A 24,135-nucleotide genomic window follows, 5' to 3' on the forward strand; every position below is an offset into this window, starting at 1 on the left:
AACACTAACCAAGCAAGTGAAGGACCTATATGACAAGAACTTTAAGTCCCTGAAAAAAGAAATTGAAGAAGATGTCAGAAAATGGAAAGATCTCCCATGCTCATGGATAGGCAGGGTTTACATAGTAAAAATGGCAATCTTACCAAAAGCAATTTACAGATTCAATGCAATCCCCATCAAAATACCAACACAATTCTTCACAGACCTGGAAAGAATAATACTCAACTTCATATGGAAAAACAAAAAACCCAGGATAGCTAAAAGAAACCTGTACAATAAAACAACTTCTGGAGGCATCACAATCCCTGACTTCAAGCTCTACTATAGAGCTACAGTAATAAAAACAGCTTGGTATTGGCATAAAAACCGACATGTGGACCAATGGAATCGAACTGAAGACCCTGACATTATCCCACACACCTATGGACATATAATTTTTGACAAAGAAGCCAAAAGTGTACAATGGAAAAAAGAAAGCATCTTCAACAAATGGTGCTGGCATAACTGGATATCAACGTGTAGAAGGCTGCAAATAGATCCATATCTGTCACCATGCACAAAACTTAAGTCCAAGTGGATCAAAGACCTCAACATAAATCCAGCTACTCTGAACCTGCTAGAAGAGAAAGTAGGAAATAGTCTTGAACGCATTGGCATAGGAGATCACTTCCTAAATATAACACCAGTAGCGCAGACACTGAGACAAACAATCAATCAATGGGACCTCTTGAAACTGAGAAGCTTTTGTAGAGCAAAGGATACAGTCAACAAGGCAAAGCGACAGCCTACAGAATGGGAAAAGATCTTCACCAACCCCACATGTGACAGAGGACTGATATCCAGAATATATAAGGAACTCAAGAAATTAGACATCAAAACGACCAACAGTCCAATTGAGAAATGGGCTTTAGAATTAAACAGAGAATTCTCAACAGAGGAAACCCAAATGGCTGAAAGACATTTAAGGAATTGCTCAACATCCCTAATCATCAGGGAAATGCAAATCAAAACAACTCTGAGATACCACCTTACGCCTGTCAGAGTGGCTAAGATCAAAAACACTGAAGACACTTTATGCTGGAGAGGATGTGGAACTAGGGGAACTCTCCTCCACTGCTGGTGGGAATGCAAGCTTGTACAACCACTTTGGAAATCAATATGGCGCTTTCTTAGAAAATTGGGAATCAATCTCCCCCAAGATCCAGCTATACCACTCCTGGGCATATACCCAAGAAATGCTCAATCATACCACAAGAGCACTTGCTCAGCTATGTTCATATCAGCATTGTTTGTAATAGCCAAAACCTGGAAACAACCTAGATGCCCTTCAACTAAAGAATGGATAAATAAATTGTGGCACATATACACAATGGAATACTACTCAGCAGAGAAAAACAATGACATCATACGGTTTGCAGGCAAATGGCTGGATCTAGAAAAAATCATCCTGAGTGAGGTGACCCAGACTCAGAAAGACAAATATGGTATGTACTCACTCATAGGAAGATGCTAGATGTGGAACAAGGATGACTGGACTGCTACTCACATCACCAGTGAGGCTACCTGGAAAACGGGACCCCCAAAAAAAGACACGGAGAAATGGACGAGATCTACATGAACAGCTTGGTCATGAGTGGGAACAATGAAGGGCGACGGTCGAGGGAAAGAGAGTGGGAGATCCTAGCTGGATCAAGAAAAGAGAGGGAGAACAAGGAATAGGAGACCATGGTAAATGAAGACCACATGAGAAGGTGAGAAGGGGAGGAACCAGAGAGCTAGGGAGGCCCACGGAGATCCACAAAGATACCCCCGCAAAAGACTGCTGGCAATGGTCATGAGAGGGCAGGAACTGACCTACTCTGGCGATGGGATGGCCAGACACCCTGATAGTTGTGCCATAAACCCCATCCAAGGACTGAGGAATCTGAATGCAGACATCCACGGCTGGGCCCCTGGTGGAGCACTGGAAGTCTAATTAGTGAGAAAGAAGAGGGTTTATATGAGTGAGAATTGTTGAAGCCAAGGTTGGATAAAGCACCGGGACAAATAACCAAATGAATGGAAGCACAGGATCTATGAACCAAAGACTGAGGGGCCCCCAACTGGATCAGGCTCCCTGAATGGGTGAGACAGTCATTTGGCTTGATCTGTTTGGGAGGCAGCTGTGCATTGGTGCCGGTACTGGGCTCCTTGCATGAGTTGGCTGTTTGAATCCTGGGACTTATGCAGGGACACTTGGCTCGGTCTGGGAGGGAGGGAATGGACCTGCTGGGACTGAGTCTACCAGGTCGACCCTGGTCCTCAGGGGAGACCTTGATCTGGAGGAGGTGGGAATGGGGGGTGGGCTGGGGGAGGGGGGATGAGAGGGGGAGAACAGGGGAATCTGTGGCAATTATGTTGAACTGAATGGTGTTGTAAAATAATAATAATAAAAAAAAAATAAAAAAATAAAGGGGTGAGCCACCACTGCCCTGCCACCATATAATTTTTACATTTATTTATTTATTTATTTATTTATTTGTTTGTTTAGTATGCATTTATTTCTATTTTGGGGGAGGCGTGGGGCATACATGTTGCGGTGGAGGAACAACCAGGGCAGTCTTTCTCTCTCGTAATCATGGGGTTTCCTGTAACTGAACTTAGGTAGTTAGGCTAATGCCAAGCACCATTGTCAAATATTCCCTTTTGCTAGCTGCCCAGCCCCCTTGTTAAATGAAAAATTTTTTTTTTTTTTTAATTTTGAGACAGAGTCTCACTGTGAAGCTCTGGATTGTCTGGAATTCCCTCTGTGGATCTGGCTGACCTCAAGACACAGGAATCCTTCTACTTCTGCCTCCTGAGTGTTGGGATTAAAGGTGTGGCCCACCACACCCTGCTCCCCACCCAGTCTCCATTTCCTCTTCCCCAAGCAGGTTGCAGCCAGATCCTTTATCTAAAGCCCTTACCCCCTGGGGAACTAAGGGCAGCTTCTCCCTCAAAGCCTTTCTTGTTCCTTTTGGTTTGTTTTTACTTAAGTTTAGAAAAAAATCATTTCCATTAGCCCAGGCTGTGCTAAAGCTTGCTGTGTAGCTGAAGATGACTTTGAACTGTTCCTTCTCTAGCCTCCACCCCAATCTTCTCAGAGCTGCCACAGTAGATGACTGAAAGAGAAACCAGTTCTGCCTTGAACTCCAGAACATACTCCTAGTCATGACAATAATAATTTCAGCTTTTTTTCTTACTTTTTGTCTCTTATCAGGCACAGATAAACCATGGCATGACTCATACAGAGAACAATATGGGGAACATAGAAACAAAATTCAGCCAGCTATAGGAAAGGTGAGGCAGGAGAATTGTAGAGAGTCCAAAACAAGATTATCTAGAAACTAAGAGTCCATCACAGCAGTACATTATAAGCCAAGTGCAATAATAAGCAAATAAATGAATGACTTTTAAAAAGTAAATTAACTCAGCGTTGTGAAGTGAATTCATTCACGGACTCCTAATATTCATGCTAGGCTCAGAATTCTCTTTGTTTCTTCCTTCCCCCCATGGAGCACAATGTGTATTGAGGAGGAAGTTCCTATAAGATAACATGGGTGGAGCAAAATCATCCAATCAGATGGCAGCTTTGGTTGGTGGGGCCGCTGCTAAGGGGGTGAGAGGAGAAAGTTTTGTGCAAGTGCCCTTGGAGTCAGAGAAGACACTCCTCAGAGCTCTGGAGCCTCTCATTCATGTCCAGGCCAGGTAAGTCCTTTACCTCCATCAGGACACTCCAACTTGTTGAGAGACATTTTAGACACAAGACAGTGCAGGGCACACAGAAATCACTCTCTTCACTAGGACAGAAGACATTGGGCTTCGAAATCCAGGTCTGCTCTCTTCTCCAATGGCCTCTGTTCCTTTGGTTTAATTTTGGGTGTTGAGACAGGGCCTCACTGTGCTACACAGACTCTCCTAGGCCTGGCTAGGTAGCTGCACTGGGTTGGGAATCAAGATCCTTTTGCCTCAGCCTCCTGTGCGCTGGAATGACCTGCATGCTCCACTATTTTCTGATTCTTATCAACTACTTACCTTGTGTTGGTTAATTTTGAGACAAGGCCTCATTCTTTAAACCATGAACCTTTGAATCCCTGGCAGGTCCTCTGCTTCAGCCCCCAACATCTGGCAATCATGTTGGGAGGTTCTCAGTGCCTTGATATAAGCTTTGCTTAGTGCACATTGAAAATTTGTTTCTTTGCTTTTTGAAATAGTCTGGTTCTCTAGTCCTCTTTGGACTCAAACCTGCAGGAATTCACTGGCCTGATCCTCCTGAGTGTAGAGATCAAAACTAACTGTATTATAAAATCCCTCTAGTGTTTGGTGACCAGATAACAATATAGAATATATTGACCTAGAGATTAATGTAACACAGGATGACCTTGAACTATCTTCCGGCCTCCACTTCTCAATTATGGAATAATATGTGCTTATAGCTGGTAGCTGTGGCACATACCTTTAATCCCAGCACATGGGATGCAGAGGCAGGTGGATTTCTGAGAGTTCAAGATTAGCCTGGTCTGCAGAGCTAATTCCAGGACAGCCAGGCCTATACAAAGAAAGCCTGTCTTGAAAACACTAAAACAAAGAACAAAACAGGTGTTCATTTTAGAACTTTTATTTGGGTCAGAATCTCATTAGGTCATGAACTCTCTGTAATTCAGTCTGACTTTGAAAGAGCAGTCTTCTTTGTACCTCACAAGAGGTGGAATGGAGGTCACAGACCTGTTACTTCATATCTAGCTCATAAAATCAATAAATATTTTCTAAAATTGAGATAAATTCCTTCAGGAGGCAGGCTGGGATTTTTTGTTTGTGTGTTAGTCTTGATTTAGTTAAGCTCTTTGTTTGATTTTTGAGACAGAGTTTCTCTGTGTTGTGCTGGCTGTCCTTGAACTCATTCTGTAGAACTCAGAACATTCTGTCTGGCCTTGAACTCACAGGGATTTACCTACAGTTTGGCTCCTGGGTGCTGGGATTAAAGGTGTGTAACCCCAATGAAGCAAAACTTTCTTTACTTCTTCAAATATGTTTTCTTTTTCTTTTCCTTTTTTTTATAAATGACTTCTTTTTAGGAATAGGAGTCGGGCAGTGGTGCAAACGCCTTTAATTCCAGCACTTGAGAGGCAGAGCCAGGCGGATCTTTGTGAGTTTGAGGCCAGACTCTTCTACAGAGTGAGATCCAGGATAGGCACCAAAACTACACAGAGAAACCCTGTCTCGAAAAACCAAAATAATAATAATAATAACAATAATAATAATAATAATAATAAAAGAAAGAAATAGAGACCATCATTTGTATGTTGGGCATAGGGAAAACTACCAAGGAGTTTTCAATTTTATCACACAAAATATCATTATAATATGAGTCATATGATGCTTTAAGAATGTGAGACATTATTTCTTTGTGCCTTTAAAACTGTTGACATCATTGGCAATGATCGTGCCAAACAACTTTTAGACTTAGCACTGAAATTTCTGACTCTCCACTCTATCACAGATACTAATGAAACTCTACAGGCAACCTATTCCAGTGAAGATTGTCACACCACATCATTTCATTACTTGACTTAGTCTTAAAATAAGGAGTCATTGCATGCATTTATATTATACACGTTGCTCCTGTGCATCCCTTCTATTACCCTTTCATAGCCCTCTATTCTATTTCTGTTTTCTACTTCCAAATTTCTTTTTTATAATTTTTTATTTTTAAGAAATTTTCTATTCATTTTACATACCATCCACAGATCCCCATCCCGTTCTTCCTCCCACCCCCCAGCCCAACCCCCCATTTCCACCAAGCCCCTTCCCTCTCCACTATTTCTAGTAGTCTAAGGTGGGATCATCCTTGTGGATTCCTGGGAACTTTCCTAGCTCCCAGTTTCTCCCTATTCCCATGATGTCTCCCTCTCTCATGGTTTCTCTTTCATTGCTCTCCCACTTCATCCCTGTTCCAGCTCAACCATCCCATTCCCTTATGTTCTCATCTTCCAACCCCAACCCTCCTTTGCCTCCCTCACCCACCATTTACTCATGGAAATCTCATGTATTTCCCCTTCCCAGTGTGATCCGTGCATCCTTCCTAGGGTTCTCCTTGTTAGTTAACCTCCCTGGATCTGTGGGATGTAGTCTGTTTATCCTTTGCTTTTCATCTAGTATCACTTAGGAGTGAATACATACCATGTTTGTTCTTCTGAGTCTGGGTTACCTCACTCAGGATGATATTTTCTAGTCCCATCCATCTGCCTGTAAATTTTATGATGTAATTGTTTTTTACTGTGGCATAGTACTCCATTGTGCATACATGCAACATTTTCTTTATCCATTTTTCGGTTGAGGGGCATCTAGGCTGTTTCCAGGTTCTGGCTATTACAAATAATGCTGCTATGAACATAGTTGAGCATATGTCCTTATGGTATGATTGAGCATTCCTTGGGTATATGACCAAGAGAGGTATTGCTGGGTCTTGAGGTAGATTGATTCTCAATTTTCTGAGAAAGCACCATACTAAATTCCAAAGTGGCTGTACAAGTTTGCACTCACATCTACAGTGTAGGGGTGTTTCCTTGTTCTACATCCTCTCCAACAAAAGCTGTTATCAGTGTTTTTGATCATAGCCATTCTGGCAGGTGTAAGATGGTATCTCAGAGTTGTTTTTATTTGCATTTCCCTGATGACTAAGGATGTTGAGCAATTCTTTTTTTTTTCCAGAGCTGGGCACTGAACCCAGGGCATTGTGCTTGCTAGGCAAGCACTCTACTACTGAGCTAAATCCCCAACCCCTTGAGCAATTCCTTAAATATCTTTCAGCCATTGGAGATTCTTCTGTTGAGAATTCTCTGTTTAGCTTTGTAGCTAAGATATTTTGCATACTGTCACAATTGTGAGGTTACTGATTTTATATCATATATCTGTTTCTATTTTTACATGAGGTATTACCTCAGCAACTTCTTTATTTTTATAATGTGAAGCTTTATTCCTTAAGGAACATAAGCTAATAAGAATTACAGGCTAGTAGTCACCATGTTTGTCTGACTCACAGTCATGTTAGTTAGGTTTTCATGGTCATACTGAGATATATTTCAAATAGATAGGCCATCTTCAAACACTTCAAAGACCTACAAGTTATGGCATTTAAAATGTTTTAATAACCAAAATTTTTTTTTTTTTTTGGTTTTTTCGAGACAGGGTTTCTCTGTGTAGCTTTGCGCCTTTCCTGGAGCTCACTTGGTAGCCCAGGCTGGCCTCGAACTCACAAAGATCCGCCTGGCTCTGCCTCCCGAGTGCTGGGATTAAAGGCGTGCGCCACCACGCCCAGCCCAAAATTCTTTTGATGTGAGATACGTCTGCTCCTCGCAGCACCTGTCTACTCTCGAGAACAGGTTGGGCACTGAAGATACTCCATATGCAGTTTTTTTTTTCCTTTGGGCAAAACTGTCCTATTGGCAAGACACTGCCCTTGCCTTTACTGCTGACAGTAAGCATGCTATCTAATCTGGACAAGCAGGACACAAAGAAAAGTGACTGCCAAACTTTGCCAGGACAGGGGAGGACAGTCCTTGAAAATTTCTGCTTCTGAAAAGGGTCTGTCAGATATTCTAGACATGTAAGACAAAGTTGGTAGCCCAAAAGTTGCAGAGAAACCTTGGGTGCTGGTCCAGGAAGCCAGCTGGACCGGCACCCAAGGTTTCTCTGCAACTTTTATTTTTTGGAAGTTGCTTGCATACACTTCCTGCTTACTCCGGTAATATTAATTATCTCCTCAACTCTTGATGAGGTTAAAGACTAGATACATACAGTTACAATCCTCCAGACTCTTTTTTTCCTTTTTTTAAAGATTCATTTATTTGTTATATATACGGTATTCTAGCTACATGTAAGAAGAGGGCACCAAATCTCATGGTTGTAAGCCACCATATGGTTGCTATGAATTGAACTCAGAACTTCTGGAAGAACAGTAAGTGCTCTTAAACTCTGAGCCATTTTTCCAGCCTCCCTCCAGACTCTTAACTATGGACAGATTAAGTACAAAACTCAGATTTTTCAGGAAAGGAAAACTATTGGAGTAGTCTCTTAAAAATTGTCTATTACCTGTGATCTGGATATTTAGGATGTGTTTCTTACTTGAAAATTGTTCTTGTTGCATGTTGTTTCAGTGTCTGTTAAGATTATTACCTCTCCATCCCTCTAGGCAACACATGTTAATACTTCCTTGTAGTGGTATTGTGTTCCCCAAAATATTGTGCAGCCTAATAAACTTATCTGGGGTCAGAGAACAGAACAGCCACTAGATATAGAGGGCAGAAAATGGTGGCACACAGACCTTTAATCAGAGCATTCCAGAGGCAGAGACCCACCTGGATCTCTGAGTTCAAGGCCACACTGGAAACAGGTAGACATGGTGACTCACGCCTTTAATCCTAGGAAGTAATGGCAGCAGGCAGAAAGGTATTTAAGGTGTGAGGACAAGGAATTATAGCTGGTTAAGCTTTTAGGCTTTTGAGCAGCAGTTCAGCTGAGATCCATTCAGATGAGGACACAGAGGCTTCCAATCTGAGGAAACAGGATCAGATGAGAAATTGGCAAGGTGAGATAGCTGTGGCTTGTTCTGCTTCTCTAATCTTCCACCATTCACCCCAATAACTGGCCTCAGGTTTGATTTTATTAATAAGACCCTTTAGAGATCCGTGCTACACTTACTAATGTTATAGTTTTTACTAGGTTAGGATTAAAACCTTCCTTTTTATTTTAGACAAAAAGGGGAAATGTTGTGAGAATTCTGTCATTTGGCCCAATGAACAATTGGATGGAGCTTTTCAGCCTTATGGGCAGGGTCTTCTCTGAGGATACATGACACCTTAAAAACTGGGGAGAGTTTGTGCATGCTCTTGGACTACAAGGAAGAGGACTTCCCATGTTTTATTCAGGTCTAGGGCAAGAAATACAGTATCAAAAACACCTAGTTTTATTTGGTTTTTAAAATGTGGTTTTTCCCTACAGTGGAGGCTAGAGTGGAACTGGCTATGTTTCCTGATTGGAACTCATTAGGTGGCCCACACTAGCCCCTCCTTACCATGCTTTTGCCGATGGTTGGCAGTGTTAAAATTCTGTTTTAGCTACGATGCCTGTTTAGTGCACTCTGCTTTTAAAACACTGCATAGATGCCTGGTCTGGGGGCAGGAGCCTATGGTTTCACACTTTATGGAAAGTGTCAGGAGGAATCCAGGGCAATCACATCAATGTAGTGTGCTTCAGGTCAGTCCAGGTTAGGGGATAGAAAATAAAATAAGATATGAAATGCCTTGATCAATATGGTTTGGTTGCAGGATTGGAGCCCAATACATAAGTGCTCTAAGACGGAGCCACTTTCTCAGGTCATCTACCTGTTTTTGTTTAATTTTATGTAGACACAAGGTCTCTTCATGCAGGGATGTCTTGCCTGGATCTGTTATCTTCTATGCTCAGGATCTTAATTCTTAATCCCAGTGTGGCTTGTATGTGCTACTTGGATCTTTTTTTTCACTCTCAGACAATGTCAAGTCAACTAGTCAAGGCCACAGCAACCACATCCCTAAAGATTGCTTCTCAGATCAGCTGGGACACATGGCTTCTGTTCAGAAAGCTATTGGCAGATCCCAAGACAATTTGTAAGCTACAGTTAAGAGGAAATTACAATTCAATCAACTGCAAAACCCTAGCCTGTGAAACATAATTGGTTTAAAAAGGATTAAATTGCAGAACAAGTTCTAATATGAAATCTGAAATGGGCCTTGGAATATGTGCAGAGCTAGAAAGATCTGGAGTTCAAGAACATCCTTGACTATTATTGAACTCAAATTTCATACTTTCCCACATCAGATTCACTCAAGCTAAAGATGGAAAAGTATAGAGGGACTCACGGACAATGGGGTCTTCAAAGAAGCACCATGGAGAGAAGGAGGCTGCCAGGACCATGGGGGTGAGGGTGAGCGAGCTGCTACCAGGGATGTCAGGGGCCACTGCTGCGGTGGCTTGAAACTGGAAAATATTTTCTCTGTAGAAAATAGTAAAAGTGAAAACATGAAGCTGACTGAGGCCTGTATTGTTTTCTCCCTTGTCCATGAATACAAAGGCCTCAAGAATCAACTGACCTTTGTGGGGAGAGGCACCTGTTTTCCCCCTCTCAGAGAACTGAAATCTAAATTCAGTTGTGAGAGTGGGAGATTTTAACCCCTTCACAATGCGCTGGGTGGGCTAGATTTTTGGATTTAACAGAAAGCTTGACGCACGTCACTAAGACCAAGGTATGGAGGGAAAGAGAACATGTGGATGGAAAGAAGTGACTACAGAATTCAGAATGTGCTCCAAAGTGATGATGGCACATTTGATGCTATCCATTCCATGGACCATCTGGAACTCCATGTGGATGAGCATGGTGGGGATTGAGAACACTGATCCCTCCTCCCTTGGACTGGAAGTCAGTGGTGGATTAGAGGACCTGTGACTCAAATGGTCCTTCAGAGTCAGAGTCTCAGAGGAGTCACTGAAGCCTTCTACAGTGATGGAGGCTGCACTCACTTGCTGGATTCAGTGTCTTGCCATCTGGTCCATAGATGTTGATTCAGTGACCCCTAAGGAATCTAGTCCATCCTCTGCTAATATCCAGGGCTAAGACCAGCCGAGGTGACACAATAGACATTCCTTTATATTCTCTAGATGAAAACTATTAACTATTTGTTTGGGTGAGATACGGAAAAATGGAAATAAAAGCAATGTTGACATTTGGATTTGAGATGAGTATGATTGTGTAGGCTTGTAAGATGAAGCCAACCAGATCAGGTACTCGAGGCCAGCTGGGACAAAATTGGGAGGTCCAGGCAAGTTTGGGCTATAGTGAGAATGGTGTCAAAGGGCAGGACAGATTCTGGAATAAGAGAATTCCAGCTAGAGAATCTTGGATCAATGCTGAGCCTCTCTGGAAGAGGGCTTCCAGGTGTGTGGAACTGCTCCTGGGGCATGCATGCAGCAATGATTAAAGGAACCTTTCCCTCTTCCCACAGGCATAGGAAGAAAGTCCAATCTGTATCTCAGGGTGAAGGATGCTAAGGAGTAAAAGTGAGCTTTGTGGCTGTCTCTCTGAGGAAGTGGAAGTTCTATTGTTTTGTTTGTTTGTGTGTGTGTGTGTGTGTGTGTGTGTGTGTGTGTGTGTGTGTGTGTGTTTGACGTGATACTCTTTATATAGGACATCTAGGTACTGTGCCTCCTGGGTGCTCGAATAAACGGTGTGCATGACCACACGTGGTAGAAGAGCTCCTGCCAAGCACATGGGAAGCCCTTGATGCTGTCTGTAGCACCATGGAACGGTACCCAAAGAAAGGATGGAAAGAAAGATCCCAAGACGGAAGCCAAGCTGGTGTCTAAAGTACTGAATAAAAATAGTCTGAGTACTGGGAGCTCCTCTCTAATCTCAAACAGTGTGGGAACTATAGGAGCTGACTGGGGAAACATGCATCAGAATGTCTGGGTGGAGCTGGAATTGAGAGAGCACCACCAACACTCCTCAGCTAGGAGTACTAGAATTCAACCTTAGCCAGGGCTCCATGGTCAAACCTAAAATCAAAAGTCAAAGAAGGAAATGAACCGAGTGTCTGGAAATACCACAGAAGCCAAAGGAGTGAGCATATACTACATAGGCCATTGTATTAACAGGATAAAATTTATTTTTTAAATACAAAACAACCACATAGAATTTTAAACGTAAACAGTCAGTCACATTCTGTACATTCACAATAGTGTACAATCGCCTCTCTAAAGTTGTAAAATAAGGTCATGTTCCCGAAAAGGGATCTTCCTAGAAGCACTCTTTCCCTCTCCCCTCACTCCCTAGTCCTGACAAGCATAATCCACTCTCTTGGGATCTGCCTCTTCTGGACAGTTACTGGACACGGAATCACAATGCACAACTTGGTCGATCTGTTTCTCTCGCTTTCTATACTGTAATCAGAGTTTAGCCAAGTACCAGTGTGTATCATCACTTCACTTTGATGTCTAAACATTGTCTCATTGTAGGGAAATGTCATGGCTTATAAATTATCTGTCAAACACTGATGGGCATGTGAGTCCACAGGCCATAGAAAACTCATTTTCATGTAGGGTAGGAGCAGGAGGGGTGAACACAAGAATCTAAGGTGTTCTATCAGCATTTAAACACTATCAACATAGTGTTTAAAAAATAATTAGAAAGGTAGTTATCAAAGATCACTCCTTACTGTGTAAATATATAAAAAATTTCAGAAATCAAAGTTCTAAACGATTCATTTCTATTAAATTTTTTTTTCAACATTTACAAAGATGAGGCTTCATTCTCACCAATGTCCTTATCTGGATCCTATTGGGCAGCTTCTTTTTCATGTTGCCGTTTCTTCCATAGCTTGGCCATTGCCAGAAACTTGAGGTTAGGCTGGTTGGCAGCATCCTCTGGAAAGATGTAACCATGGTATTCTTCCCAGCCGGCATCAGACCCATCTTGGGCCTGGACCTTTCTCCTCTTCTTGACCTTTTCTGGCATGAGTTTGTCTACTCTTTCCTTGTCTGATACTGTTCCAAATTCATCTTCAAACCGTCCCCAGGATTCCAGCAACATAAGTCTCTCTTCTTGCTCTTCTCAGTTTCTCATGGTTCTGTTCGCCTCTTGATAAATCTGTCTGCATTTAGTCACACTTGCTTCTTTCTCTGAGGATAACTCAAACCGAGCCAAACAGATCCATTCCTTGACATCCTGTGTTCGCTGAAGCAGTTGTCGGTAAAGGATTCGAGCTCTTTCAGTTTCTTCCTGCTCAATCTCAAAATGGATATAGGATGTCCAAAGGACCTCTGGCATGTCTAAGGTTGGCTGGCTGATGGCTAATTCGTAGATGGCCCGGGCTCTATCGATATCACCAAGGATTGTCTCTAATTCTGCAAACTTAATCCATGAGGTACAACTTTCAGGTCCAAATTCCAAGAACTTCTCATAAATCTTTCGGCATCTGTCTAATTCTCGAAGCTGTAGTTCCAGTTCTATATAGCCTTTGAATAACTTGTTCTTTGGGCATTTGCCTATGGAAGTCCCCAAAGCTCTTCTGGCCAGTGGCAGATTTTTGTGTCGTATTTCAAACTGTGCGTAATATAACCACATTTTGGCAAAGGTGAACTTTTTGTGAGGAATTAGTGCCAAAGAGGCTTGATAGACCTGTCTTGTCTTCTCAGGATCTTTGGCTTCCAGCTCTTCGTAGAATGCATAGTTGATCCAGAGATAGATGTAGCGCTTCCAATGCCTCTTCTCCTGGATGGGCGGCACGTGGGCAATGGCCCTCTCATAGACTTCCCGCACTGTGTCGGCCTCTGCCTCACTTTCCTCCAAGCGCAAGTAATCAAGCCAGGCATCGTAATTGTATGGATTAGCCTTCACTTCTTCTTCATATTGGCATCTCCGTTTGCTCACGATGATATCTTCAACAGCCCTGCGGTCCCCAAACTTCTTCTCAAAGACGGTATAGTTTTTCCAGAGTTCTTGCGCCCCTGGTTTTGAAATTCTAGCCAGGGCATATTTGTAGATAACTCGTACCCTTTCCAATTCTTTCTGGTTTTCCTCGAATTTGGCAAAGGCCGCATACAGGTGTGCGTCCACATGCTCCTCTCCAAAGAACTCCACTGCTCTCTCATAGACTTCCCGTGCATGGTCAAAATAAGCATGCTTCTCATCGAATCGGGCATACTTGACCCAGTTCTTCACAGCAGGGTGCACGAGCACAAAGCGTTCGTAAAGGGTACGGGCCTGCTCCACATCTTTGTGTCTCAGCTCGAAGCTGATGTAGGAGTGCCAGGCCTGCTCCTCAGGCCGCCATTCCATCCAGCGCTCAAACACTTGACAGGCACTGCCGACATTGCCCAACATCTCCTCCATGGATGTGTACCTGTGCCAGAACTCATTGACTCGGGGCAGAGTTGTTAGGGCTCGCTCCCAGATATTTCGGGCATGGTTCACCTGGCGGTTCTACATTTCCATTTCTCCATGCTTCAGCCAGAGTGGAATACTCCCATAATCTACATCCAAGGCACGCTCGTATATGGACCGAGCCCTTGGGATTTCCTTGAGACTTTCTTCCCACTGGGCATATTTGATCCAGTTACTAATCACAGTCCTGTTTTTTCTTATGTTATCTTCAAAAGTCTTCCTCTTCCCAAGTTTGTAATCATTGAGCTCCTCTTCATCTGTGATCTTCTGCTGAGGCGGGGGTGGAAGGAGTTCTCTCTCTTTACCCTCTCTTAGGAGCTGCTCTGCAGTTAGCTGTACCTCAGCTGGTGCTTTGTTTTTCACCTTGGCCACTTTGGGAATCCGCTGTTTCCCCGCCGCTGTAGAGGACACCATGTCTGGGACCGCTGAACCGGAGTAACCCCCGACACCAACACGCACACACACCACACCGCTGGACCTCAGAAATGGGCTTCAAAAACCAGCCAACACCAGAGAGCCGGCCCGGGACAAACTAGATCCCCCAACAGAGGCCCACGCCTTTAATCCCAGCACTCGGAAGGCGGAGGCAAGAGGATCTCTGAGTTTGAGACCAGCCTGGTGAGCAGTAACGGGTTGTAAAAGCTTCAGAGGAAGCAGAGAAGACTCTGTCCAGGAGCTTAGAGTCACACCTGGCCCTGGAAACGAATTTCTAAACGGTCTTATTATTTTTTTTTTTTAAAAAAAAAGAGCCAAATATACGGATGAGAGCCTTAGAGACCAGGGAAATGCGGGGAGCCACCAGCTACCTTACCTCACCAGCTCTGCACCTTCCAAAATGCCCTGACTTCCCGTCTACCTAGGTTTTTATTGCCTAGGTTTGGATTGCCTTGCTGTTCTGCCCTCTCATTGGCTCTTAGCCCAGCTACCTCACTTCCTTGTCACCGCCTGTCTGCACAGACCTCAGGTCTCTGTGGTGGGTCCCGGGATTAAAGGCGTGTCTCACTACACTTGGCCGTTCCCTGGTGTGTCCTTGAACACACAGAGACTCTGCCTGACGTGTGTTCGGATTAAAGGCGTGTGCTACCACCGCTTGACTTCTGTGTTTCCTTAAAAATGGCTGGCCTTTTTCCCCTTGATCTCCAGACTTGCCTTATTGATTAACGTACAAATAAAATATCACCCCATTTTGGCACAAACAGAGTATCACCACATTTCCCCTGTTTTGTCTAGTGAAAATAAAAAAATAATTTAAAAAGTTAAAACTAATATAAGAAAAACTATATACAATAACTATACACACTATATACAAGCAATAAACAAGTTAAAACTTTCCTTTTAATGAAACAGAAAAGGAAAAGATTCAAAAACAAATAAAGGGGGATATGATATGGAATATAGCATATCGATATGCTTGGATGAAAGGGTAGATTAATGTATCTGCTTTTAAAGAGCAACAATTAGTGTAAAATCTTTTCCACTGCTGTAGATTTTAGTTTATTGATACAAATTTAAAGTTAATTTTGTTATACTGTATGTATATTTCTGTTCTCTTTTGAGGTATTGAGTTTATGAAACTCATTTAAATTGTAATGGATCATGGAGAACTACAGATGAATAATTAGTCTTCTATGAGAGTCAAACTTATGGGCATGTTAAGTTTTCAGGGTATACATAGACATAATTCAATCAGATAGGTAATCTTCAAACCCTTCAAAGACCTACAGAATACGGAATTTAAACTGTTTTAAAAACTTGGACTTTCTGGACAGTGAGATGTCTGCTCCTGTCAGCACCAATTTACTTCAAAGAGAGGATGGGCGTCAAAGACATTCCATGTGGAGTTGATCTTCTTCTTGGCAAAAATAGCCATTTGGGCAAGAAACTGTTCTTGCCTGGACTGCTTTAGAAAAAAAAAATGTTGTGTCGACTGGACATGTAGGACCCATTGGAAGGTGACCACTGAACTTTGCAAGGCAAAATGGTCTTTAGGACCCCACTCGAATGGTACCTAAAAGCCAAGACCGTGTCTTAATGAATATTCCAGCATGCATGTGAGGTCGACCCTGAGGAGAGGGTGCAGGCTCCTTTGAAGGACAGCTACGGGGAGTTTCAGGGACAGTTAGGTCATCTCATACATAATTGGTTAAGCAAGCCAGCAGTTACACTGGTAACTTGTAACTGGCTGAGATTTAGTCTTCTCCTTTTTGGACACACTTGCACAAGCTTGGGCAAGTCTGCCCGTGACTCGGAAGGGGAGCTGGAAGGAGAGCTGCAGGATTTGTCCTTGACACATGGTGAAGCTGACTTAGGCCTGTGTTTCTTCTCCCCCTTGTCTGTGAATCAAAGGCCCTTTTTTGAGAGAGGCACCTGTTTTCCCCCTCTCAGAGAACTGAAATCTAAATTCAGTTGTGAGAGTGGGAGATTTTTAACCCCTTTCACAATGTGCTGGGTGGGCTAGATTTTGGATTCAACAGAGAGCTTGACGCAGGTCAGTAAGACCAAGGTATGGAGGGAAAGAAAACATGTGGATGGAAAGAAGTGACTACAGAGTTCAGAATGTGCTCCAAAGTGAGTCAGAGGTTTCTGAGGCCTCCATCTTGGAGAGGTGAGACAATAGAAAGGACAGCACAGACGAGAACAGTGTGGGAGGCCCCAGACACGTTGACCACATGCTTAGGGGCCAAGACACAGCTGCCATGATAGGCTTACCGGCAGGTACTACCCAGTCCCCAGAAAAAGCAATAAGCTGACCCTACCTAGGGAGGGCCAACAGCTAAGGGGAAATACCTGACCGTCCAAACATTCCCAGCACACACCTGAACCCCTAGACAACTGTCAGCCAATTGGGGTCCTGAACCTTGGAAATCATCTCACCCCCAACCTCTACCATCATCAAAACAAAAACAAAAGGTGGTCCCGCCCAGGCTCGGCACTCTTTGATAGTACTGCTGTATCCTACACAAAGAGGGTCCAAGCTCCAGCTTGCTTGAATACAGGCTCTCTGCTTTTGCTTATGGATTCAGACTCCTTGGTGTTCTTTTCTGGACAGAACAAACAGACGCAGTCCATATGTGATGAGGCTGTTCCTCTTTCCCCAGTCACTAGAAATGGAAACAGACTGGGTTCAAATAATGGAATGAAGGGAAAATGAGATGTGGGGTTGTACAGGCTGGTTTTGTGTGTCAATTTGGCTCAAGTGAGAATCTTCTGAGGAAGGAGCCGCAGTGGAGGAAATGCCTCTATGAGATCCAGCTGAAAGGCATTTTTCTCAATTAGTGATCAATGGGGGAGGCCTCAGCCCAATGGTGGATGGTGGCACCCCTGGGGCTGATGGCCCTGAACTCTATAAGAAGATGGGCTGAACAAGCCAGCAGAAGCAAGCCAGTGCTTGCAAGCAGCTCCCCTCCATGGCCTCTGCATCGACTCCTGCTTCCAGGACGCCGCCTTGTTTTGAGTTCCTGTCCTGACTTCCTTCAGTGATGAACAGTAGTGCTGAAGGGTAAGTCAAATAAACGTTTTTTCCTCCCCAACTTGCTCTTTGGCCATGGTGTTTTGTTGCAGCAAGAGAAACCCTAACTAAGGCAGGGGTCAAATGAGATTATAAATTTAGTTCCAGACACTGGAATCTTTCTGTTTAACCCACAAGAACTGGACACAACAAGTGCTCCATTTCTGGGATGCCCACCACAATTTCTACAACATTCGGGCTGGAAGACAGGATGGTGTCTGTCTGCTCTCCAGATGTCATTAGTGAGACCCAACCTGCAGTGCATCATCCCATAAGAGGGGGAATACAGGTCGAGAGGGTGTCAGTATTTGACATTTAAGCCATTCACTCTGGAAGACAGACAGAAAGACTGACAGCTACACTGCTGAGCTTAGACTTGAAGGGCTCTATGATCACAGACACTTCCAAATCAGTGTCCTCCTCCCTGAGAAGGCTCCTAGGTCAAATTCATGAAGAACTTCCTGTCCTGTGAAACCTGAAGAAGCTACAGCAGCACACTTGTGACCTGAGACATCAGACCCTAGAGATGTACCCTGCCTCTGAGGACATCTATGATAATAACATTGGTGACGTCCTGCCAGACAGACCTGCCACATTGCTCTAAGCTCATGGAAACACTCGGGGCTATAAGGCAGCCCAAATTGATCTACTTTGTTGCTAAGAGGTGTCTGGATTTTCATGGATTCCGTGTCTACAACCTGAAGTTCAAACTAGGCTCCTGTTTGCAATCAATAAGGAGAGGTCACAGCTGGGCTCTGAAAAATGAAAGCCAGGATTCAAGTGACTCATCGGAGACACAGATCATGTGTATTCAAGGGATTTTGGATGTACTTGGGAAACAAGACTGCTCCATTAGTTCAGATTAGAGGGAGTGAAGCTTTGACAGGGAGAAGCAGGGGCTCATTTTCTAATGAAGGTCAAGAGTGCAGACCCAACCTCAGACAGGAAGAGAGATAGGAAAATGGTAGGGTTTTCATCCCAGCACCATCAGTGTCTGAGAGACCATAGACACAGGGAAGGAGATAAAGAGAGAAGATGTTACAAGGAGCATAATGGAATGGATGAGGCAGGCTCCATGCCTCTGTCTTGGTTTGGCATCTGCCTTTTGGTTGTCCATCCTACATAAAGATTTGTAATTTACGTATATACGTTCCTTTCTTGAACAGTAAGTTGTTGGAGCTCTGAACTGGTGTTGGGCATACAGCATTCTCACCGTTGAGCTGTGATCTGTCTTTTTCTTGCTTTGGAAGGCTTGAGGAGCTGGATATTATTTCCCCCACCACCCTTAGCATTACAGTTTCCCATAGGATTCCAGAAAACCCTTTTGCATGAGAGGGCATTGTATTCTTTGAATTTACTGAGTCGCTTTCATGGACAGTTTCATAGTTGTTCATTATGCTAATCGGGTTTGCATATTCTCGTGCCCCCCTTGTTTCACACCTTCTGCATCCTAGAACTTTCAGAGTGAACAATGACCCAAAATTCCCTGTTCTTGGGCATTTTATACACTTCAGCTTCATGAAACCCCAGTCAAAGAGCTAGAGAGAGATTCTCTTGGAGAGATGGCTCAGGTGTTAACGGGGCTTGCTGTTCTTTCTGGGGACCAGCGTTTGATTTCAGCACACTGAAACTCTTGGAACAGTTCCAGATTATCCTGACACCACCCTATCTTTTTCTGTATTCTGGGAGCACTTGCTGTCTTTTACATCTACATACACACCCCACATGTAATCTGGATATGCCTTTGATTTATGATCATTGAGTGTGTATGGGAGTCTGTATGTAGGCCCCTCTGTGCCATTGTAACAATGTGGAGGTCAGAAGATACTCCCTCCCTCCCTCAGTCTCTCTCTCTCTCTCTCTCTCTCTCTCTCTCTCTCTCTCTCTCTCTCTCTCTCTCTCTCTCTCTCTCTCTCTCCCCTCTCTGAGATGTGGTCTCATACACAGCTCTGGCCATCCTAGAACTCATTATGTACACCTGGCCAGCTACAAACTCCCAGAAATCCACATGCCCCTGCCTCCCTTGTGCTGTGATTAAAGACACTTGTCACCATGCCTGCCTTCAGAGGATGACTTTCAATGGTCTGTTTCTTTTTCCACAGGAGATTCTGGACATCCCACTAAGGTTTTCGGTTGATGTAGCAAACTCTCATGCATTGAGCCACCACAGTGTTCCACAAACTGACTGTCTGTCTAAGCTCAAGATTAAGTGAAGCCTTTCCCAGCCAACACTCTGAATGCTGTGGCCACATGTCAGTAATACTCAGTCCCAGCTCATGGAGTGGGTCATCAACATACTCCTGGATTTTCTATATCCCTGACATTCATTGCTTAATGATGGTACATTTGATGCTATCCATTCCATGGACCATCTGGAACTCCATGTGGATGAGCATGTTGGGGATTGAGATCACTGATCCCTCCTCCCTGGGACTGGAAGTCAGTGGTGGATTAGAGGACCTGTGACTCAAATGGTCCATTTGAGGCAGAGTCTCAGAGGAGTCACTGAAGCCCTCTACAGTGATGGAGGCTGCACTCACTTGCTGGATTCAGTGTCTTGCCATCTGGTCCATAGATGGTGATTCAGTGACCCCTAAGGAATCTAGTCCATCCTCTGCTAATATCAAGGGCTAAGACCAGCCCAGGTGACACAATAAACATTCCTTTATATTCTCTAGATGAAAACTATTAACTATTTGTTTGGGTGAGATACGGAAAAATGGAAATAAAAGCAATGTTGACATTTGGATTTGAGATGAGTATGATTGTGTAGGCTTGTAAGGTGAAGCCAACTGGATCAGGTACTCCAGGCCAGCTGGGACAAAACTGGGAGGTCCAGGCAAGTTTGGGCCCCAGTGAGAATGGTGTCAAAGGGCAGGACAGCAGCTTCTGGAATAAGAGAATTCCAGCTAGAGAATCTTGGATCAATGCTGAGCCTCTCTGGAAGAGGGCTTCCAGGTGTGTGGAACTGCTCCTGGGGCATGCATGCAGCAATGATTAAAGGAACCTTTCCCTCTCCCCACAGGCATGGGAAGAAAGTCCAATCTGTATGTCAGGGTGAAGGATGCTAAGGAGTAAAAGTGAGCTTTGTGGCTGTCTCTCTGAGGAAGTGGAAGTTCTATTGTTTTGTTTGTTTGTGTGTGTGTGTGTGTGTGTGTGTGTGTGTGTGTGTGTGTGTGTGTTTGATGTGATACCCTTTATGTAGACTAGAATGAACTCGACCACAGGACATCTAGGTACTGTGCCTCCTGGGTGCTCGAATAAACGGTGTGCATGACCGCACGTGGCAGAAGAGCTCCTGCCAAGCATATGGGAAGCCCTTGATGCTGTCTTTAGCACCATGGAATGGTACCCAAAGAAAGGATGGAAAGAAAGATCCCAAGACGGAAGCCAAGCTGGTGTCTGAAGTACTGAATAAGAATAGTCTGAGTGCTGGGAGCTCCTCTCTAATCTCAGACAGTGTGGGAACTACAGGAGCTGACTGGGGGAACATGCATCAGAATGTCTGGGTGGAGCTGGACTTGGGAGAGCACCACCAACACTCCTCAGCTAGGAGTACTAGAATTCAACCTTAGCCAGGGCTCCATGGTCAAACCTAAAATCAAAAGTCAAAGAAGAAGGAAACGAACCCAGTGTCTGGAAAATCCACAGAAGCCAAAGGAGTGAGCATATACTACACAGGTCATTGTATTAACAGGATAAAATTTATTTTTAAATACAAAATAGCCACATAGCATTTTAAACATAAACAGTCAGTCACATTCTGTACATTCACGATAGTGTACAATCGCCTCCCTCCAGTTGTGAAATATGGTCGGTCCTCTTCCCGAAAAGGGATCTTCCTCGAAGCACTCTTTCCCTCTCCCCTCACTCCCTAGTCCTGACAAGCATAATCCACTCTCTTGGGATCTGCCTCTTCTGGACAGTTACTGTACACGGAATCACAATGCACAACTTGGTCGATCTGTTTCTCTCGCTTTCTATACTGTAATCAGAGTTTAGCCTTGTACCAGTGTGTATCATCACTTCACTTTGATGTCTAAACATTGTCTCATTGTAGGGAAATGTCATGGCTTATAAATTATCTGTCATACACTGATGGGCATGTGAGTCCACAGGCCATAGAAAACTCATTTTCATGTAGGCTAGGAGCAGGAGGGGTGAACAGAAGAACCTAAGGTATTCTATAGACATTTAAACACTATCGACAAAGTGTTTTTAAAAAGTAATTAGAAAGGTAGCTATCAAAGATCACTCCTTACTGTGTAAATATGTAAATAAGTTCAGAAATCAAAGTTCTAAACGATTCATTTCTATTTAAAAAAATTTTCCAACATTTACAAAGATGAGGATTCACTCTCACCAATGTCCTTATCTGGATCCTATTGGGCAGCTTCTTTTTCTTGTTGCCGTTTCTTCCAAAGCTTGGCCATTGCCAGAAACTTGAGGTTCGGCTGGTTGGCAGCATCCTCTGGAAAGATGTAATCATGGTAGTCTTCCCAGCCGGCATCAGACCCATCTTGGGCCTGGACCTTTCTCCTCTTCTTGACCTTTTCTGGCATGAGTTTGTCTACTCTTTCCTTGTCTGATACTGTTCCAAATTCATCTTCAAACCCTCGCCAGGATTCCAGCAACTTAAGTCTCTCTTCTTTCTCTTCACGGTTTCTCATGGTTCTGTTCGCCTCTTGATAAACCTGTCTGCATTTAGTCACACCTGCTTCTTTGCCTGAGGATAACTCAAAGCGAGCCAAACTGATCCATACCTTGACATCCTGTGTTCGCTGAAGCAGTTTTCGGAAAAGTTTTCGTACCCTTTCCGTTTCTTCCTGCTCAGTCTCAAAATCGATATAGGATGTCCAAAGGACCTCTGGCATGTCTAAGCTTGGCTGGCTGATGGCTAATTCGTAGATGGCCCGGGCTCTATCGATATCACCAAGGATTGTCTCTAATTCTGCAAACTTAATCCATGAGGTACAACTTTCAGGTCCAAATTCCAAGAACTTCTCATAAATCTTTCGGCATCTGTCAAATTCTCGAAGCTGTAGTTCCAGTTCTATATAGCCTTTGAATAACTTGTTCTTTGGGCATTTGCCTATGGAAGTCCCCAAAGCTCTTCTGGCCAGTGGCAGATTTTTGTGCCGTATTTCAAACTGTGCGTAATATAACCACATTTTGGCAAAGGTGAACTTTTTGTGAGGAATTAGTGCCAAAGAGGCTTGATAGACCTGTCTTGTCCTCTCAGGATCCTTGGCTTCCAGCTCTTCGTAGAATGCATAGTTGATCCAGAGGTAGATGTAGCGCTTCCAATGTCTCTTCTCCTGGATGGGCGGCACGTTGGCAATGGCCCTCTCATAGACTTCCCGCACTGTGTCGGCCTCTGCCTCACTTTCCTCCAAGCGCAAGTAATCAAACCAGGCATCGTAATTGTATGGATTAGCCTTCACTTCTTCTTCATATTGGCATCTCCGTTTGCTCACGATGATATCTTCAACAGCCCTGCGGTCCCCAAACTTCTTCTCAAAGACGGTATAGTTTTTCCAGAGTTCTTGCGCCCCTGGTTTTGAAATTCTAGCCAGGGCATATTTGTAGATAACTCGTACCCTTTCCAATTCTTTCTGGTTTTCCTCGAATTTGGCAAAGGCCGCATACAGGTGTGCGTCCATATGCTCCTCTCCAAAGAACTCCACTGCTCTCTCGTAGACTTGCCGCGCATGGGCAAAAGAAGCATGCTTCTCTTCGAATCGGGCATACTTGACCCAGTTCTTCACAGCAGGGTGCACGAGCACAAAGCGTTCGTAAAGGGTACGGGCCCGCTCCACCTCTTTGTGTCTCAGCTCGAAGCTGATGTAGGAGTGCCAGGCCTGCTCCTCAGGCCGCCATTCCATCCAGCGCTCAAACACTTGACGGGCACCGGCGACATTGCCCAACATCTCCTCCATGGATGTGTACCTGTGCCAGAACTCACTGACTCGGGGCAGAGTTGTTAGGGCTCGCTCCCAGATATTTCGGGCATGGTTCACCTGGCGGTTCTTCATTTCCATTTCTCCATACCTCAGCCAGAGTGGAATACTCCCATAGTCTACATCCAAGGCACGCTCGTATATGGACCGAGCCCTTGGGATTTCCTTGAGACTTTCTTCCCACTGGGCATATTTGATCCAGTTACTAATCACAGTCCTGTTTTTTCTTATGTTCTCTTCAAAAGTCTTCCTCTTCCCAAGTTTGTAACCATTGAGCTCCTCTTCATCTGTGATCTTCTGCTGAGGCGGGGGTGGAAGGAGCTCGAGTTCTCTCTCTTTAGCCTCTCTTAAGAGCTGCTCTGCAGTTAGCTGAACCTCAGCTGGCGCTTTGTTTTTCACCTTGGCCACTTTGGGAATCCGCTGTTTCCCCGCCGCTGTAGAGGACGCCATGTCTGGGGCCGCTGAACCGGAGTAACCCCCGACACCAACACGCACACACACCACACCGCTGGACCTCAGAAATGGGCTTCAAAAACCAGCCAACACCAGAGAGCCGGCCCGGGACAAACTAGATCCCCCAACAGAGGCCCACGCCTTTAATCCCAGCACTCGGAAGGCGGAGGCAAGAGGATCTCTGAGTTTGAGACCAGCCTGGTGAGCAGTAACGGGTTGTA

General features: G+C 44.2%; 2 pseudogenes; both read right to left on the minus strand.

Moving 5' to 3' along the window:
• Positions 1-12,340: 12,340 nt before the first annotated feature.
• On the minus strand, positions 12,341-14,407 carry LOC143271776 (crooked neck-like protein 1 pseudogene; annotated as a pseudogene).
• Positions 14,408-21,883: 7,476 nt separating this feature from the next.
• Positions 21,884-24,135, minus strand: LOC143271717 (crooked neck-like protein 1 pseudogene; annotated as a pseudogene).

Source organism: Peromyscus maniculatus, chromosome 2 (genome assembly GCF_049852395.1).
Source record: "Peromyscus maniculatus bairdii isolate BWxNUB_F1_BW_parent chromosome 2, HU_Pman_BW_mat_3.1, whole genome shotgun sequence".
Lineage (NCBI taxonomy): Eukaryota > Metazoa > Chordata > Mammalia > Rodentia > Cricetidae > Peromyscus > Peromyscus maniculatus.